At 46.4% G+C, this 17889-nt stretch overlaps 1 long non-coding RNA gene across 1 annotated transcript; it reads left to right on the forward strand.

Annotated features, from left to right (window-relative positions):
* The first annotated feature begins 548 nt into the window (after nt 1-548).
* LOC142774401 (uncharacterized) lies at nt 549-17500 on the forward strand. The gene is made up of 3 exons (XR_012886382.1): nt 549-736; nt 11807-11882; nt 17342-17500. It is a non-coding gene; the product is annotated as an uncharacterized LOC142774401 (long non-coding RNA).
* The last annotated feature ends 389 nt before the right edge of the window (nt 17501-17889 follow it).

Raw genomic sequence — 17889 nt, forward strand, 5'->3', positions numbered from 1 at the left:
ATTAACGTAAAGCCCTACATTGCTCATCCAACCAAACGTTGACCATCGGTGTCCTTGAAATTTGGTGAGACCTTACCGCTGCATTCCCTGAGACCTGAAGTAAGTTCAATCACGATGGAAATAAATGTTTGTCCTTGTGACTCTTTTTTATTCAAAAGAAGCCAACAATGTAATAAAAACAACCTTCCTACTTCCAGTTAAAACATGTGACTCGTGATTTCAAAGTTCATTGAAAGTTCATTGAGCTGCTTCCGCCTTTTTTTTTCGTGTATTCTCTTGATTGATGGAATTGTATGTGCCTAAAAGACAATATTGTTATCAGGCACGCCGAAGCGAATCGATCCGGAAATATGTGTTCTTTACTCTAAGTACACCAGTGTCTAGCATTTCGCCTCTGTTGAGAGGCAAGTGGCGTGGTAGGATCGCGTATTGTCTCCCAAATAACGTGAGGAAAATAAATTCATACCTTCTATGCTTGGTGAAATCACGGACAGATAAATAGTTAGTACAAACTGCGTGCCAAAATTGACCTCTGTGCAGGCCCCTCTTCTACGGAACGTGCAGCTTCTCCAGTTTCCTCTCTTCTTTTTTTTGTCAGACGACATGAAAAAAGCTATAAGTGATGGGTTCGAATATCTGTCGCGTTATTTGCAAGATCACAGTGTGCCTTCCTTGAAACCACTACAATGGGCAAATACATTGTATTACTGCCGCTTTGCATGTTGTGCTTCTTCGTGTAAGTGAAATATCCTTCTTTTTTTCTTTGTGTTATGGCTTAGTGTAGAACTTAATACGTGATACGTTTTTTTGTAGCAATAGTCAATTTTCGGCACGTATACGGTTAAAAAAATTAAGTCACCCTCAAGCTTTGCCTTTAAGAGTTGAACGCTGTAGCAATATCTTGTTCCTAATGCGTACTTGAACACCTTAGTGCATACTTTTTAATGATATTATGTTATTAGAGAAGTTTTAGTTGTGGATTTTTACAATGTTATCAATAAAGTTGAAAGGGACTTCTGTCAGTGAAGCTTTCGCATATGGCTGCATTTAGTGTAATGGGTAGCATGTTTTAAACAACAAGTAGTTAAGCGCGTGAGTATATTTCAAAGTTGCTATTCACCCACTACATGGTTTTAGGCAAAATAAGCATCATACCCTAGTGTGATTCTAAAGAAAAAAGAGAAAAGTGAGGCCCATAACTGTCTGCAACAGGGTACGACACCTCAACAGAAGCTCACGAGGGATGGGGGTAAGGAAAGATTCAAAGGATATGATTAGAGGTATAGAGATAAAGAGAGGGGAAGGAAAGAGCGGGGCGTAGGGACAGCGACACCCAGAAGCAAGGAGAAGATAGGAAAGATGGACACGGTCGCAAAATTCTGAGGACGGGGCACCACTCAGCAAGAGCTCTTGTCGGCGGCAGGAGATGGCGTAAGGCGAGCCATTCGGCCAGAGCTGCACTGTCGAAGCATCATACCGATTACACAGATTGCAACCCTGTAGGTGGTATAAAGCGAAGCACCACGGAAGAAAGAGCAGCGTCTCGTGAATCATGGGCAGCTTGCGAAAATGGGCCGCACCGCAAGAGTATCGCATCTTTGTACAAAGTAATTTTAGTTGCTGGCGCTTTTGGATCTGATCTCATATTAATCAACGAAACAAATGAATATGGCTACTCCAAAGCGTGAAGTTGTGTTCTTGTCTTTAGTGCAAACACCAAGTGAACGCGGACATTACAGCACCTATATACGAGCGATCGACTGCAGGGATAGCGCTTGCGTCAGCTCTCGCGACCGTGAGCGTATGGTCAAAGTTCGTGGTTTTGGCTTGGTCGACACAACCACACCGCCCTTTCCCTCATCGTCTCCCTTCATGTTTCTTTCTGCGGCGAAAGACGGACGGGGCATTTCTTGTCTAAAACATCTCAATGATAGGCCTCTTTTTGCGGGTATACATATTAGGAAGTTTTTGCGTGTATGGGGCCCTGATAATCGAGTGTCAAGGCCACTGCACCTACGCTAGACTGGAAGCGCGTTTAGTTTATGAATTGGTGACGCTGCGTCTCAAATTTAGTAAAGTGACCAAAGCTGCCTCGCATGCGGACCTGCGCGTTGGTTCCAGATTCACCACTGGTGGCACGGCAGTGTTTGTATCTCTGATGGCGGCACGGCAACGGCGCGGGGTTCGTTGGATCGGCGGGGGCGCGGTGGGCGGATGAAAGTAGATTCAAGAATCAAGAGTTGGCGAACGAAAAGTTTGTTCCTTGAGTTTTCTCAAAAGAAGAAACTGCTTACCCCAAGGGCCGAAGAATATAATGCGATAGCTAGACGTTGTATTGTAATCATGAAATTAGGCTAGCACTCTTTGTCATCTAATCGCGCGAAAATGCAAAAATTGGATGTATGAAAATGCTTCCACTCCCGGAAAAGACATGGTTTACATGTGGTTTGTCATATAGGTGGTTACCGTATGAAACAATGACAATTCAGCGCATAAAAAGGTGCACGAGCCGTTTGCTGATGCCTGCCGAGACAGCGCGTGCACCATCACTTGCGACCGCGCCCTTATAAATAGTCAAAGATGAGGCTGCGGTTCGAGACACGCAGACCCTGTGCGCCGGTGTCCCTCCATACTCGTTTATTCGACGAAACACTGACTAGGTGCTTTGTTTATGGTTAAGAAACAGTCGATGGTAGGCCTTGCACGCGGTGTTATATCACATGCAGCTGCCTTGCAACACAGCAGGCCAATCTGTGCTTCAGTCGTGTGTCTCGTTAGTACTCGCGAGCGTTCCCTCGCCGTTTCAGCATACGATTTACACACAAAAATTGTCAATTTGGACTTTATACGGACCTTGATGGTGCCGAAGAAGTGTCCATATAATTCTTTCAAACAAAAGGTATTTAAAAAATTAGGGCAAGCTTTGCATTTAGGAGCTGAACGTGATAGTGATATCTTATTTCTATTTCGTACTTTCAACACTTAGTGGCTGAATTCTTTTCGAACTTGCTATGCACGCACTATGTGACCTGAAGAACATAGGCGCAGTAACTTGTGTGCCTTTCATAGTAGGTGACTGGTTTTAAATCGTCAAGTCATTATGATAATAACATCTTCTGACGCCTGATGGCAAGGTACGCTTCTACCGCGCAATATTACTGCGATTTTCATGGTGCATTACGAAGCGTATACAGGACGCGTGTGTTTGTGAAGCATGAAAGTTACTTTCACCGAATTTCCAAGCACATGATGTTATTTTCACTGAATTCACAAGCAGACGTGTTGCTTTGTGGTTGAACATCCGCTTGCCACGCCAGCGAGCCGCGTTCGATCCCCACTCAGACCCAAACGACCCGTGGTGAATCCCTACTATGACCCAGGATTTTTGTATTATTCATTTTACTTGCAACGGTATTGATTTTTTGGTAATGCATAGGCTGATGATTTTTCGCTCACAACCAACGACACCAACCGCGCAGTTTCTGCAAAACAAGCTCCTTAACACTATCGCGTTAAACCTCAAGTGCATTGTCATCTGTAGGTGCCATAGACCCAGCATACGAGGTTTCAGAAAATTACGTCGAGCCAATGTAGCAAAAATGCGATAAATACATTTTGAAATTATTTCTATCGTACGCGGTAATTTGGTTGCAAAAATTAGAAATGAAGTTTCAACCTTGATTTGCTCCGCTAATGATGAACCTGTAATATTGAAACATAGGGCGTTAGAGTTCTTAGAGCACGATTTGTTAATCTGGAGAAAGTTATAATTTTTTTAGTGTCCCTTTGAGGTGCTTCACCCTTAATTGATATTAAACGGCTAATAATATTTTACACTCACGCAAACATGCACAGAAGTTCTGGAAACACCTGTCCGTCTATATTACGGCGTGACTACTATTCATGCACCTCGAAACACGGCAGAGTACGCCATTGTCGTAATCGTACTGAAGGTTGTCCCTGCGTCAACGTTGTGGTGGTTTCGGGTGCTTCATCACACCTCCTTAGGCTGTTCATGACGCCCACGTACTATCTCGATGCCGTGTTCACATAGACAGGTGCAGAGCAGCATGGTAGAGCAAGCAACATGGCGAGTTGTACGATAGTTATAGCGCAAGAACAGAATGATGACAAAGAGACTAAAAGTACACGATCTCTTTATCGTCGTTCTGTTCTCGCACTATATTTATCGTCATGTCATGCCAACTAGCCCAAGCTGCCACACTTCTGAGTAGTGCGAGTCGAGCGCACAAAAGGACCGGCAAGAGAAGGAGGAAACGTACACACAGAAGCACTAACGAAAAAAGTCAGAAAAAAGTCACAGCTTTGCCGCAAAGGCGAAGCCGTGAACGCGATGGCAGCAAATTGGAAGGTAACGTGCAGAATGGCAAGCAGATCGAAACGTGCCCCACGTTTCTCACGCACAAAGACGAACGAAACGTACTCACAGGTACAGATGAACGTGAATAGGCGTCTTAGTTCTTACTTCGCTGAGTCTGAAAAGCGCACCCTTATCGCAAACGGAGGCTGTGCAACAAATGTTCTGACTTTTGTGCGCCCCGTGACTATCACAGAATCATTCCAGTGCAAGCCCGACGCCAGCCAAGGCGTACGATCTTCCCCACCGGGAGATCTGGGCGCGCGAGAGATCAACCGCCAAAGTACACGTGAGAGATGAGAGCCGCCGCGCGCTCAAGCGCCATCTTGCTGATAAGGCTTAAAACACGATAGCCCCCACCCCCCTGAAAGTCCGTTCAACAGTGGTAAGTGGTAGATATAAATGACTTGCCATTGAAACGTTGGAGGCGATAGCCCTTTATGGCTCAGTGGTTAACGCCTCGCATTCGCGACGTCGAGGTGCCGTGTTCGATTCCGTGCGGATTGCTGAAACAGGCGAAAACATACGCAGGAAAAGGGCCACTCGTAGCTCGCACGCCGCGAAAGATCAAGGTTACCATAGACTAGGATTGGAATCGCATGCGATATCCTCGCATGCGAAATCTTCGCAATCCGAAATCCTTGCTACCCCCACATGGACACCCAGCGCCCTCATCCTCACTCCTACTTTGGCATCGCAAGCCGAGATTCCGATACCAATGCCTTTCCACTCAACGAATTAACCATAGACAGCACAGCCCCACTCATTGGCGAACATTTAGAAGTCTGGCAATGGAACTGCCGTGGCTTCCGCAGAAAGCGGAGCCTCCTCCAACAGTACTATATTACACACCTTGCTCGGCCAGATGTCATAGCGCTTAAGGAGCCCGGAACGCCACCCATATTTTCAGGTTATGAGTCCTATAATAGTCAAACAAAGGGCAAAGCGGCCATCCTGATTGACAAAGCGCTAACCACAGTTGGCTTAGACAACCTCCACGACACAAACATAGAACATGTGATTGTGGAGCTAGTTCTAAGGCAAAAAAGAAAGGAGAAAAGCAAAGTATCATCATTGTCAACTTATATAGCGCCCCAAAGCGAAAAACCAGTGATTTCCATGCCCTCGTAAAGGGTGCCTGCAGATTGGCCCAGGGAAAAGAACTCTTACTGCTGGGCGACTTCAACGCTCTCGACGAACGCTGGGGCTACAACCATTCGGATGTCAAAGGCAAACAGCTTGCGGCTGCCACTGAAAAACTACAGCTTGAACTGCTTACGGATCCCGCGTTCCCTACCCGGATCAGCAACAGCGTGTGCAGGGACACTTGCCTCGATCTCACCTTCGCCCGTGGCCGTGCAAACTATAACTGGGACAACCTGCAGGAATCCTTGGGCAGCGACCACTTCATTCTCCGCACAAAAGTTACAGAGAGCGCAGCGCGTCGGTATGTTGGAAAAGCACGCATCACAAACTGGGACGCCTTTCGTCGTGAGAGCGAACATTCACGCGACAGCCTCACAAGCCTCACCGACTGGTGCACCCAACTTAAAGAAATTCGAGAGCGTTGGACCACCACCATTAACAGAACACCAGCATTGCCGGAAGTGGACGGCCATCTGCTACATCTGTGGGAAGCCGAAGGAGCATCATCCGCAGATGGAGGACGCAAAAACATAACCAACGCCTCAAGCTAAGGATCGCCGCACTCACCACTCCGGCAGAGCAGTACGCTACTGAACTGGCGCGACTCGATTGGGCCCAGTTTAGCGATTCTCTTCGAGGCTCATTGGGCACGGCCCGCACGTGGCACATTTTGCGCGCTTTGATGGACCCCACTCAAACAAAAATGACACGAATAAGTCAGTTATGCGCCTCATACACGCCTTTGAAGGTACAGACGATGAGCTGCTGGATCAAGTCCAGCGAAAATGCTTTGGCGATTTTTACCCACTCGCATCTCAGGCTGCGTATCGTGGACGTGCCAATGACACTCTCGACCGACCATTAACGGTGGTCGAAGTTTACGCAGCCATTTGCAGCAGCAATAACAACACAGTTGCTGGGACAGATGGAATCACGTACTCCCTTATCAAGAACCTCAACGACAGCACTGTACAAGAAATCACGGTGTTTTTCAATGATCATTGGCAACGTGGCACGCTTCCTCCTGAATGGAAGCACGCGGAGGTCATAATGATACCGAAGCCGGGCAAAAAACTTCAGATCGAAAACCTCCGACCAATATCCCTCACTTCCTGCCTTGGTAAACTTTTCGAGCGCGTCATCACTAATCGCGTGCAAGATTACCTCGAGGACAATGACCTTTTCACGCACTTATGTACGGGTTCCGGGCACATATTTCAACGCAGGATGTACTGCTACAATTAAAAGAAGTCATTCATAACGCCCCCCAGCAAGGAGAAAACATTATATTGACTTTAGACATTAAGGGCGCATTTGATAACGTTAGCCACCAGGCCATACTTGAGGGCCTCGAGGCTCTTCATTGTGGGCAGCGCGTGTACAGTTATGTTCACGCCTTCTTGTCTGACCGCAATGCCTCAGTCGGTCTCTGCTCCATCCTATCACACGTTACCAGGGATCCAAACAAGGGCAGCCCGCACGGCTCAGTGATTTCTCCGCTACTCTTTAATGTAGCTATGGTTGGCCTGGCACATGAACTCCACCGCATCGATAGCATCCATCACGCAATGTATGCGGACGATATCACCGTCTGGGCCACGTGGGGGTCCCTTGGAGAAAAAGAATATAACCTGCAGCAGGCAGCCACATGCGTCAAGCAATACGCGCAGGCACGAAGCCTGGCCTGTGCAACAGAAAAATCTGAGCTTCTACGAATTAATCGACGCAAGCTCCCACCATCGGCGCAGAACAACCAAGGCTCCCGCCTCCAGGTCGTCCTTGCTGGCAAATAAATCCCAGAGAAATGCACCATTCGAATATTAGGCATGTGGGTACAGTCGAACCGCCATGTGAATCACACACTTTTCCTTCTCCGCACCACTACACTGCAAGTGGCCCGAATGATATCTCGGGTAGCCACTCGTCGCCATGGAATGCGCGAGGAGGACACCCTGAAACTCATACGTAGCCTCGTGGTCAGTAGGGTGACATACAGTTTGCCCTACCAACGCCTCTCCAAAAGTGAACAGGTCTAAGTAGACGCAATGCTCTGCAAGGCCTACAAAGCGGCACTCAGGCTACCAACAGGTACTCCTTCTAGCAAGCTCCTCGCATTGGGCCTATACAACACCTTTGAAGAACTTTGTGAAGCGCAACTCGCCACACAACTGCAACGGCTCACGCAAACACCTACAGGCCGTGAGCTTGCTTCTATGCCTTGGCTACATCAGCCAGTTTCACGACGCCGCTCTTCGCAAGCCCATTCCGGACCAACTTCGTGCCACTTATAAGGTCGCTCCCATGCCCCGCAATATGGTTCCCGGACTCCATCAGGGCCGGCAGGAAGCCAGAGTGGAAGCCCTCGAGCGAACTTATGCACACAAGAACACTACGTACTATGTTGACGCCGCCGACTACGACCAAGCAAACAATAAGGCTGTAGCCACAGTCGTGGACCACACACTCACAGAACGTACCAGCGCTTCCGTGCGGTACCACAACATCACCGATGCTGAAGGAACTGCCATCGCGCTCGCTCTCGCACTCGGCTACAGACAACGAAGGTCGCTGACAGTTCTCACGGACTCTCAAGCAGCTTCCCGCATCTACCTACAGGGGCGCATGAGCCAACCCACATCCACTCAGAATTTGGCATCAAATTATATGGACTCCGGGTCATATGGGACTGGAGGGGAATCAGGTAGCGGATAGGGTAGCTTGAGGGTATGCGAGCCGAGCCCCTTCCAACTCCGCCCCTGAGGAACTCGTTCCGGGCCCTTGCGACTATTCGGCCATCCTAAACCATTACAGAGGACTTAGGGGAAAGCTTATTCGCTACCACACCGAACACTAAATAAAGAGGAATCGGTCAGCTGGAGGCAAATTCAAACCGGCACGTTTCCAAATTTGCACACCCTGAGTGAAATGCACCCCTCAGCATACTCTACTCTCTGCCCATGGTGTTCAGCTAAAGCCACTCTGTACCACGTCACGTGGGAGTGTCAGGCCATTACAGCCTTACAACCAGTACAAAATCCAACAGCGGAGCGATGGGAGGAGCTGCTGGCCAGCGAGAACCTGGAAGATAGTTGAGTCTGATCAACCGGGCCTGCAGAGCGGCTGCTGCAAGCGAAGCCTTGGACTAAGGTCCTCCCCACCGCAAGCCAAGCATCTCCGACTACTCGGAGCTTGAAAATGCTTCTCCGCAGAAAATTTCATGAAATAAATATGTTTTCACTACCGATTCCGTGCGGCGGGGTCTTTTAAGTGTGAATGCACTTTATAAGCGACCCTGAATCCACCGTCCACGATGCGCCTCTTCCTCTCTCCTAGCAACGGCGCGAGGAGCGGAAAAAAGCGTCCGTAGCAACGGCGCAGTGACGTCACACGCAACGTCATTGCGCGTGCTCCGCCCTTCACTCCGTGGCTGCGTGCGCCCGCACCGCTCTCCGCACCGTGACGTCACGGCGCGCTGTGCAGCTGGCGCCTCCACGCCGTGGCAGCGCGCGCCGCACCAACACCACCTAGAGGAAATTCTTTCCACTCTCGGTGGCGTTGGCCGCACGGACTGCTCGACCTCTCTCCCGCGCCATGACGTCACGGCGCCACGCAGCTGACGTGCCTCTCCCCTCGTTAGGTTTGCACTCGCTCACGGCGCACGCCTCTCCCCTCGCATGACAGCTCCCTCTCGCTGGTACTGCACCTTCGCGCGTGTCTCTCCACCACTCTCCCTCGCCAACCATGTTTTGCTTCGCCGCCTATGCGTATGGTGCGCCTGAGCGCTAGTCCGTGTATAAACGTCCGGCGGCTGCCGCTCGCTCTCACTTCTCACTCGCGGATTGCTGGATGACTTGCTGTCACGACTTGCTGCGATGACGACTTCCTGCTATGACGACTTACTCGAGATCGGAAAAACCTTATAGGTATGAATTCATCGCAAGCATCAACCTCGACTGCGATATTCTCTGGACTTTTGAAGACGATAGTCTTTCTTGGGGTACTTCGTAAAAATTTTTGTCTGTCTGTACATTTATTTGTCCACCGTATCGATATTCCAAACGGCACCATGCGATACCCCTAACGGTCAACCTTATCCACCGCGCCCAGCAATATTTCTCAGATTTCAGCGTTCATAATTGTGTGATTGTGAATTACCTAGCAATTTTTGAACCTATCGAAGGCACCATAACAACACGTCAATAATTTGTATGTGTGGCTTTACACTAGATAAGGCACACATAAATAATTCTAATGACGGTAGCGTTAATCACGCTGCACTAACAGTGCAACGCGATGCTCAAAAAGGCAAGTTTTTCCAACTCTTTGCTAAGACGACACGGTGGTGGCACTTGCCCGTCGCTTTGCGTTCTACACCTTATCGCCTCCGAGACAGGCACGCATCTTTCTCCGTGGGCGCGCGCACCTTCTTTCCTTTTCGAAGATAACTGCAATATAGCGCTCGTGTCTAACGTGCCTCGATGCGCTCGTTCACCTTCACTTCACGGATCTAGAGTATCTAGTGCAGTGCTTCTGGAATACTATTCACCAATTTTCTTGCCCGGAACATGAAATGAACGTTTAGTTCACTCTCTTCACATGCAAGACTATCGTTTTTCGACGACATTTGCAGTAAAACATGCAGATACAGGGCCATTTATTTTGTTTCTTGCGTATTCATATATATAGATACGTATAAATATACTGTGCATGACATCAACGCTGACGCCGGCGGCGAAACCCAGCCGTGAGTGTCTATATAATTAGTCTCGCAATAAAATCTCAGTTTATTTTTTTGGCCTGCAAACTGATATGCCTGTTATGTGCATACCAGGCACGTGAACACTTTCATGCGCAAAAAAAGTACATCAGTTGTAAGACGAAGAAAAAAGTATTGTTGTTGGTAGCATTAGTGTGTGCAAATCCCTTCCTTTTGTCTCTGTCATTTTAGCATTTAACTCGATTGATTGATTTGTGGGGTTTAACGTCCCAAAACCACCATTTGATTATGAGAGACGCCGTAGTGGAGGGCTCCGGAAATTTTGACCACCTGGGGTTCTTTAACGTGCACCCAAATCTGAGTACACGGGCCTACATCACTTCCGCCTCCAGTCGAAATGCAGCTGCCACAGCCGGGATTCGATCCCGCAACCTGCAGGTCCATCAGCCGAGTACCTTAGCCACTAGACCACCACGGTGGGCCATCTTACAGGCTCTGAACACGGAGGTGCCTTTTTGTCTATCAACGCTGAGAATTGATAGCGATGCCGGTATCCCACCTATTGACCTATGCACGCTCTCGTTGTTCTGCTTTCGTAGGAGTTCCTGTAACTATGCTTAACCACAGTTATTCGACCTTCACGACTACTTTTGAAAATAACAAGCCCTTACATGAGACGATGTGACTTTATACAGCTTCTCTGTATTTGTACCTCGTTGTTTGCACCTGCGCTCAAGGTTGTTGCGCCTGTGTCGAGGATGGCTTGTACCGACACCGTTACTATTGACTGACTGACTAACTCACTAAAGTGACTTACTAAAGCAAGTCGTCAATAGTGTCACTGCACATATTCATGATCGTGCCGGCTAGCTGTACCCATTATTGTTTCTACGAATTGTATATATAGATGAACCACGTCGCTCAAAAATCTTAGCGATCCGGGAACTGCAAGCACGGTTTGAGGAGCGAGCAGAAAAGTTGCTCAAGACGCGCTGACGAGAATGGGATCATTACGTAATGCGAAAGCAATGCCACTTTAATGTGCACTTCTAATGCCGGCCTATGAGTATATCTTTGTGAAGTAATATCTCTTACTGTTAAAAACCAAACATTTTTCAATACTAACAAAAAAATTGTTGACCTCACACACTAATTTATGGTCATACGACAGGGCACATTGTATAACTGAAGGTTCTGCCACCAGGTGGTGCCCCAGACCATTTTCACAATTTTAACTGAAGAAATAAGTATTTAACTCCCCTTTTCGCTAGAAAAACAGGGTTGGCTTGAGTCACAGTGAGCGACAATCTAATCATCCGCGCAGCCATCTCATATCATGCTCTCGGCAATTGTCGTGCATTTATGTTATAGTGACAAATGAAGATGAATAGTTAAACACTGCTTTTCATTCGAATACTAGTGACCAAGAAAGAATTGTAGCCCGTGGGTAGCTTCTCCTGAGGTTTAACCTTTACGGAAGGTCTAGTGGAAATGGAGGCTGGTTGAAAATTTTTATTGCGTTGCTTTCCCCAGGACTAGTTAAAAACATGCTTTTACATTTTCAGTGGCCTCTGTGGCGCTGGCAGTACGCAATATCCACGCATAACCGATCCAAACAAACAGGGTTATTGCGGTCAATTTGTGAGTATGTTGCTGATAATCCTTCATCGCATTCCTGTGCCAACAAAACGTTTTTTACGATAAAAAAACGCACATAAATTTGAAATTTCTAATCAATCGTGAAAATGGTTGCAAGCGAAGGTTGGCGTGAGCATGCCTGCCCTGTTATGGTCTTCTTTCCCCGTATCACATTGCGCAGTGCTCACTCTTTACTTTTTCGTTCCTCCACGGGAATTCGTTCCTCTCTCTGTTTGTAAAACGTCACTGCGGGCATCCCGCTCACTATACCCTCCCTCGGAGCAGGGGCTGGTTGGCAAGAACATTCCGCTGGCGGCATCTTTTTGCAAAGCAGAGCAGCGCGTGTGCATGCCTTCGACAGAAATTTCTACAGTGTCATGCTCTGAAGTCACAGTCTTCCCCCTATGTCTGTTTCGTATACCCCTCAGCTTTTAAACGGAGGGGATCGCGGGAGGGTCACTGCCCATAGTGTGTAAACTTGCTCAGCGTAGAGGAATGAATGGATAGAAGGACTTTATTTAGAGTCCTGAGAGACGCGACTAGCACGCAGTGGGCTTCACGCTCGCAGGTGGCAGCCATAAAAAATCTTACCTTTTTCGAAAGCGAACGTTTTGCATGTACACGGTGACTGGTACTTTAAGAAATAATTAGATGGCAAGGTTGTAAACTTACCCGATTTCCATCGCGGCATGTGCAATGAAATTTTGAACGAGGTACAGCATTGGTGCCGGCATAGTTTTGGGCTGCTGTGCGAAAAGTCGTGGATGCGATTCTCACTCACTGCGCAAAATTCTGTTCGGAGATGAACGAAAATAAAAAGAAACACCTTTTGCAGGGCTATTACGTTAGGTAAATACATTCTCTTGAAAAATAAAGTGAAAATCACCCGCTGCGTTTCTCAATAACTCAGTAAAAATTCATGCGAGTTAAAACCCGATAACTTAATATATACAAATTATCTTGCACAGTTACCTAGCGGCATTTGACACATGAAACGCGTTTTCATACAAACACTGCTCCTTCAGACCTAATACGGAAATATTTAATGCGCATTGGCACTTCATAAAATGTCGAGCCGTAGATGTACAAAGCATATGAGAAACAAAAATCTTCGTTGTTTTCAGGTCTGTGATAATACGAGTTATACCCTTACTAAGGGCGGGTGAAAGCGTGAGCGGCTCCCAACGGCCGTGGTGCAAACAGGAATTAAACGCGGTGACCGTGTACGCCGCACAATGGCGCTTGCAGGGACGTCGGGAGGCCTGCGTCACTTAGGCGAAAAGTGCAATCATTCAACATAAAGGTTTCACGTTCTAACGTGTACGCTATTTCGACAAGAATTGCCAGATGGCTTGTACTTGAAGGTGCCCTGAAACACTCCTTCAGCAAGGTCCAGTTACAGAACGCTGTTGTTCGGCAGTATAAGGCTCATGAGAACACTCAAACCAAGCATGACATCGCAGTACATTGCATATAATTTAGAATTCATTTTTATAATTTTAAAACGGAACACGACGGTCACTGCGACGCACATGGCAAGAATGCGCCTGGGTTGTCAACATAATTCATACCACAATAGAACTGCCCCACAAACCCGAAATAGGTTGATTTCACCACATTGTTTCGGACGATGCTGTGAGAATGTAGGCAGTGTAATTCAAATCATTGTAACAAACAAATAACTGCAGAAAGGGATTATGCAAAACAGCGCTGTGTCCTGGCCGCTTACTTGTGCATAGGTCAGTATCTGTGCACTAGTGTACTTAGAATTGTAGACTAATTCACTTCATAATTTGTGATCTTAAGCGTTGATCTCGGCTACGTTCCAATTCTTAGATAGCACGTAGACAGTCTATGAAGACTGCTTAGAAGACAGCATCGAGCCCATGCTGTCCGAGAAGTGGAACACATTTAGACGGCTTTCACTCGACGATGCGCCACCTCGCGTCGAAAAGAAAAAGCTAAAATAAACAGACGTAACAGTTGTGATTTCTGGCCTATTTCGTGTTGAAATAAAAAAAAACAAATAAACGTTACTCACATTGAGCGTCTGGGAAAGCGTCTGCTTGTGTGCAGACGATCATTCCGGCGAGATTTGATTTATCTGAGCGATTAGCTGAGCCACCATCATGCTTCGACCGCAATGTAGCCTGCGTCGCATTTGTCTACGATGTGGTCTTCTCGAAGCTGTCTACGTTGCCGGTGACGTGTGACTTGGAATGGGACTTAAAATGTGCACCGTCCATTTAGCCGTCTATTTAGTCGTCTACAGTGAGTATTGGAACACACTCCTCATTGCAATACGCAGCAGTCTTTCCCTCCGGGCTTGAGGCTGACATCTGCTCAGGGGTCATAGTATTTTATTTCTCCAGTGCCCACTACACATGGGTGAGGAACGCGGGGAATTCGATCCTTGGGACTGTGGACATTTACACGTGACCCTTGTGCCGAGGAGCACCAGAGCTCCACAAGGGACGACGCAGTGCTCAAACAAGAAGGCGCCGAGAACTAAGCGGGCGTCATGTGAGCAGGGTGTACGTCTACTACGTGGGCGTTGCTTCCTACAAGCAACGTAATCTTCAGAGTGAAGGCTATTTCCACCTAGCCTTTGTTGTGGTGTTTCTCAAAACACCGTGCGATATGTTCTGCGCTCTCATTTAGGGATTCCTGTGACAGAGGCGGCACAAAGGAGTAACACTCATGACATACATGCGGTTGAATATGGAAGACATGACAGTCCCATAGTCCCAGACTGTCATGTAACGAGTCGCCTCCTGTTACAAGACCCAATTACCAAAGGATACTCATCAAACGAAAAGATTATCAATTCTCGTGAAATAGCCATAGGGCTGAGTTTCCACAGGGCCATACTAACTAATAATTTCGCCACGAAACGCGATTTAAGGCAGCTTTTCCAAACGTAACTGGACAAACAAGAGGCAACTTTCTTCATACTTCAACAGAAACTGGTCTTGTGCGAGTTTGATTTCTATCGCTCCCTTGTTAGAACATTTAGGTGCTCGAGTTATGACCTTAGATTTACTTCTACGAGGCGGCATGCAGCGCATATGCACGCAACAACGAATATTGCTTTCGGTATTATTTGTAGATACCGGATATTGTTTGAGGTGGTGTTGGTATGGTTTGTTTATTTCATAGTTAATGAGACATATACCACTTATCTCCTCGCAACTTGCTTGCTCGACCTGCTAGCAGCATCACTGCTTTTGTTGAAGGTTTGGATATGGTGTTCGGTACGTCTCGCTAGTTTTGAAGCTGCAGTCGTGGACTTTCCAGACTTGTTATTTCACACACAAAAAATGACATCTATATTTTCACCATCACTACGGTACAGTAATACATTATGAATTCCTTTTAAAAGTTTACGATGTTCCAAATTTAAACAAAATAAATCACTCTCTAACGGTCAAGTTGGGTTAGCTTGAAACGTGAGCGTTCAATTCCTTATTGCAACAGCAGGGGTTGAAAACAGCCGGCGAGGAAGCAGCGTGGTTTTATCGTGGATTGTTGATGCTTCCAGCAAGCAATCACTATCTAATAAAAATATTTGCACCTTTACATATTTGTATAGTACGGAGAAAAAAAAACGAATGGAAATAAATATTTAAAACTGTAAGTATTGCACAAAGATGTCGTAGTTTGCAATACCTTGTCGAAATGGTCTAGTCTTGCACACACCTGGCACCATGTTATCGCAAGCATTTCTTATTTAATTTCTTGCGAGCATCATAGGAGAGACCAAAAGCTGTTACCTTTTTACAACGACCGACGCCTTCAAGCCCATCACTGCTTAGGCCTATTGAACGAAGGTATCGAAAAAATGCTTATGTACGACGCCAAAAGACAGAGCACCATAACGATTAATATAGCAGAAACCTTAAGCCAGTTACGATAATTCAGGAATATAATAGTTTCTAGAGGAGAGTATAAGATGATTATCTGCTGCATATGTGGCGTCTGTACGCTAAGTGGAAAAATTCTTTACTCACATTCATTGTGAAGGCTGCAGAATATGTGCAGCAATGATTTCCAAGCCATTCAGCCACGCTGTCGTTCGAAACATGCAGACTCTTCGGCTCCCGTGGAGCGAAAACAAGACTTCATTTATGGTGCTGTGTCACCTTCCTCACTTTCCTTTCTCATCACCCTCACAAGCATTTTCCTTACCTCACTTCCATTTTGCATTGGCTATGGTATGCTTTATTCTCCCTCTTTCTACTTTCCATTCTCTACGCCATCGCTTTACTCCCTCCCATCCCCCTATCGTTATTCTCTGCTATACATAGCTATTCCACGCACTCTCTCCTTACTCTCTTTACCCACCTTGACAGCACATTTCCGAGGAAAGCAATGACGTCGCCATTACGACATCGTCACGTCTTCAAATCAGGAAAATGGTCTTTGAAAGTGGGCCTGATTCCGGAGGCTGCTCAGAAAACTAAAGTACAACTGCACGTCTTTCGTGCGCGGTTCGACGTGTCAGCCAAGTGTAGAGGCTGCATTAGCATGGTAGAAGGTGTTATGTATCAGTCGATCGCGCTTTATCAAAACGCCTGAGAAGCAACGTACTCATGAAGAACGCCGACGGGGGCACCAGAGACGGGGGCATGCCCATCAACTACACTTGTAGTCCACCATCACATAATAAAAGGGCTGTCTCTTTTTGCGCCAAGTACACAAAAACGAACCCAATTATCCGCGTGTTTCGCAATACTTTGCATGTAGGGGCTTCTTCTCTAACTGACGAGAACAACGAATGCCATGGTTTGAGGTTCTGAAAAATGTTATTTATGCGAAAAAATTATTCAGAGATTACAGGCTAGATGTTAAAATTTCTTTCATAAATAAACAACTGTATGCCTGCCCCTAGAGGTCGTGTGAGCATCACTAAAATGAAGCAATTTTACGTGATTCGACTTTCTATACGCAGCAATAAACGAAGCGACTCATCTTTCATTCGAAGGCTTTGCCTGAAATATTTTAAGAAACCACTGTGAAAACAAAAAGTTCTCACGAAAACTTCTCGGAGTGGTATAGTTTGAATACGTCGAATGTGGTGGAATGTTTCATCGTCGGACATGCTACACTCTAGAAAAATATCGAGTAAAAAGGCTGTCTTTTTGTCCCACAACAATAATCGTCACCAGGCTTGCGTGCGCTTCTTTTCTTGAAAACTCGGCGCTGGCCACTTTCCTATCGAGAATGCAATGTAACCCTGATAATGGGCATGTCGATCGTGACCGGAAAAGTATTGGGCGCAGGGCGATAGCGGAAGGATGGAACGCAATATTGATCACGATTATTGTTGTGGGACAGAAAGACACCCTTTTTACTCGCTCTTTTTTTAGAGTGTGATTGTCAAGTTAGCAAAACTAAAATAGGTATGAGCTAATTTCCGGTGAAAGGAAAGCTTGTAATGGTTCCTGTCATCTCTCTTTCAGAACTGCACCCCGGAGAGTAACTGCCCTACGTACAACTGCCGTTGTAAATCGTCGATGACAGGTTTTTTTTATACTCGTAAAGAATGTGTACCGCTTAGCCAGATATAGCACGTTTACGAATAATTGCTAAATAAGCAATAAAATATGATTCACTATGGACTGCTAGATTTTATTACTTTTTCTAGACCAATGTTTTGCATACGGCAAAATAGTTTCTAGTACAAAAGTATACTGTTTCTAGTCTATTATTTTTGCCAAATTCTTTATTTCTACTAGTAAAATATTTTTGGTAGAACAAAACTTTAAAGAGTATCAATTTCGTAATAAAATACGATTGGAAAAAAAAGAAAACTGGGTTGTAAAAAACATGAGCAGAAATGCACCAGCTAAGTTTTACCAGAGAAATGGATGGTGAGATGCTCGCGAAATATGTTGTCACTATGCTGAAGGACAATGCTATTGAGAAGATTTTTCCACAGTTCTACGGCACGCTAGAGAGATTAGTAGTTAAAAGCATTAGGGTCACCGTAGACGCTGGAGTAGCTGAA

Source organism: Rhipicephalus microplus, chromosome 10 (assembly GCF_043290135.1).
Source record: "Rhipicephalus microplus isolate Deutch F79 chromosome 10, USDA_Rmic, whole genome shotgun sequence".
NCBI lineage: Eukaryota > Metazoa > Arthropoda > Arachnida > Ixodida > Ixodidae > Rhipicephalus > Rhipicephalus microplus.